Below are 3,524 nucleotides of genomic sequence, written 5' to 3'. Positions count from 1 at the left end.
TGGGTACAAAAATACAGTTCAATAAAAGGAATAATATCTAGTATTTAGTAGCACAACAGGGTGATGACAGTCAATAATAATTTACTGAACATTTAAAAATAACTAAAAGGCTATCATTGGATAGTTTGTAACACAAAGAAAGGATAAGTGCTTGAGGTGATGGATACCCTGTTTACCCTGATGTGATTATTATGCATTGTAGGCCTGTATAAAAATATTTAATGTACCCCATAAATATATACAGCTACTATGTACCCGCAAAAATTAAAAATTAGAAAAAGTTTTAAAATAGAAGATAGAGCCAGTTAAATTATTGGCTTTTTAAAGAGTGTTTTTTAAAATCAACTGTTACGTCAAAATGCCTTATGCTATCTACAACACATTTTGCTGAATTAAATTATCTTTAAAATCAATTCTGTATAGAACTTGGCCATTTTATTTTAGGTAATGAAAGCTTAAAACTTTAGCCAAGAAGTAAAAAGTATGACCTTTTCTATTAAAATGCTTTAGTGAATACAGCTTGATGATTCATATAAAAAAATCTAAGGAATAATTTGTGTTCCCCAATTAAAACCCTCCCATTTAATAGTGTTTCCTGTCATTAAAATCCTCTCTACATGGTCACCAATTTTTAAAACTATTATAACTTATCATCAGTGTTTGAATGAACTGTAAAACTGCCTTTGAGATCATTGATATTTCCATAATTGTGAACCGGAGATTATTTTTTCCTCTGTTGTATGTAAGGTGATGGGCTTTTGCTTGCCGTGGTGGGAAAAGTCTACTTTTAAAAATGCAGTTTCACATTAATTTTGTATCCTGAGACTTTGCTGAAGTTGCTTATCAGCTTAAGGAGATTTTGGGCTGAGACAATGGGGTTTTCTAAATATACAATCATGTCATCTGCAAACAGGGACAGTTTGACTTCTTCTTTTCCTAACTGAATACCCTTGATTTCTTTCTCTTGCCTAATTGCCCTAGCCAGAACTTCCAACACTATGTTGAATAGGAGTGGTGAGAGAGGGCATCCCTGTCTTGTGCCAGTTTTCAAAGGGATTTTTTCCAGTTTTTGCCCATTCAGTATGATATTGGCTGTGGGTTTGTCATAAATAGCTCTTATTATTTTGAGGTACGTTCCATCAATACTGAATTTATTGAGCGTTTTTAGCATGAAGGGCTGTTGAATTTTGTCAAAAGCCTTTTCTGCATCTATTGAGATAATCATGTGGTTCTTGTCTTTGGTTCTGTTCATATGCTGGATTATGTTTATTGATTTGCGAATGTTGAACCAGCCTTGCATCCCAGGGATGAAGCCCACTTGATCATGGTGGATAAGCTTTTTGATGTGTTGCTGAATCCGGTTTGCCAGTATTTTATTGAGGATTTTTGCATCGATGTTCATCAGGGATATTGGTCTAAAATTCTCTTTTTTTGTTGTGTCTCTGCCAGGCTTTGGTATCAGGATGATGTTGGCCTCATAAAATGAGTTAGGGAGGATTCCCTCTTTTTCTATTGATTGGAATAGTTTCAGAAGGAATGGTACCAACTCCTCCTTGTACCTCTGGTAGAATTCAGCTGTGAATCCATCTGGTCCTGGACTTTTTTTGGTTGGTAGGCTATTAATTATTGCCTCAATTTCAGAGCCTGCTATTGGTCTATTCAGGGATTCAACTTCTTCCTGGTTTAGTCTTGGAAGAGTGTAAGTGTCCAGGAAATTATCCATTTCTTCACCAGTAACAGACAAACAGAGAGCCAAATCAGGAATGAACTTCCATTCACAATTGCTTCAAAGAGAATAAAATACCTAGGAATCCAACTTACAAGGGATGTAAAGGACCTCTTCAAGGAGAACTACAAACCACTGCTCAGTGAAATAAAAGAGGACACAAACAAATGGAAGAACATACCATGCTCATGGATAGGAAGAATCAATATCGTGAAAATGGCCATACTGCCCAAGGTAATTTATAGATTCAATGCCATCCCCATCAAGCTACCAATGAGTTTCTTCACAGAATTGGAAAAAACTGCTTTAAAGTTCATATGGAACCAAAAAAGAGCCCGCATCTCCAAGACAATCCTAAGTCAAAAGAACAAAGCTGGAGGCATCACGCTACCTGACTTCAAACTATACTACAAGGCTACAGTAGCCAAAACAGCATGGTATTGGTACCAAAACAGAGATACAGACCAATGGAACAGAACAGAGTCCTCAGAAATAATACCACACATCTACAGCCATCTGATCTTTGACAAACCTGAGAGAAACAAGAAATGGGGAAAGGATTCCCTATTTAATAAATGGTGCTGGGAAAATTGGCTAGCCATAAGTAGAAAGCTGAAACTGGATCCTTTCCTTACTCCTTATACGAAAATTAATTCAAGATGGATTAGAGACTTAAATGTTAGACCTAATACCATAAAAATCCTAGAGGAAAACCTAGGTAGTACCATTCAGGACATAGGCATGGGCAAAGACTTCATGTCTAAAACACCAAAAGCAACGGCAGCAAAAGCCAAAATTGACAAATGGGATCTCATTAAATTAAAGAGCTTCTGCACAGCAAAAGAAACTACCATCAGAGTGAACAGGCAACCTACAGAATGGGAGAAAATTTTTGCAATCTACTCATCTGACAAAGGGCTAATATCCAGAACCTACAAAGAACTCAAACAAATTTACAAGAAAAAAACAAACAACCCCATCAAAAAGTGGGCAAAGGATATGAACAGACATTTCTCAAAAGAAGACATTCATACAGCCAACAGACACATGAAAAAATGCTCATCATCACTGGCCATCAGAGAAATGCAAATCAAAAGCACAATGAGATACCATCTCACACCAGTTAGAATGGCGATCATTAAAAAGTCAGGAAACAACAGGTGCTGGAGAGGATGTGGAGAAATAGGAACACTTTTACACTGTTGGTGGGATTGTAAACTAGTTCAACCATTATGGAAAACAGTATGGCGATTCCTCAAGGATCTAGAACTAGATGTACCATATGACCCAGCCATCCCATTACTGGGTATATACCCAAAGGATTATAAATTATGCTGCTATAAAGACACATGCACACGTATGTTTATTGCAGCACTATTCACAATAGCAAAGACTTGGAATCAACCCAAATGTCCATCAGTGACAGATTGGATTAAGAAAATGTGGCACATATACACCATGGAATACTATGCAGCCATCAAAAAGGATGAGTTTGCGTCCTTTGTAGGGACATGGATGCAGCTGGAAACCATCATTCTTAGCAAACTATCACAAGAACAGAAAACCAAACACCGCATGTTCTCACTCATAGGTGGGAACTGAACAATAAGATCACTTGGACTCAGGAAGGGGAACATCACACACAGGGGCCTATCACGGGGAGGGGAGAGGGGGGAGGGATTGCATTGGGAGTTATACCTGATGTAAATGATGAGTTGATGGGTGCAGCACACCAACATGGCACAAGTATACATATGTAACAAACCTACACGTTATGCACATGTACCCTACAACTTAA

This window comes from Macaca fascicularis, chromosome 1 (assembly GCF_037993035.2).
Source record: "Macaca fascicularis isolate 582-1 chromosome 1, T2T-MFA8v1.1".
In the NCBI taxonomy this organism is placed as follows: domain Eukaryota; kingdom Metazoa; phylum Chordata; class Mammalia; order Primates; family Cercopithecidae; genus Macaca; species Macaca fascicularis.
This window is presented reverse-complemented; position numbering follows the sequence as displayed.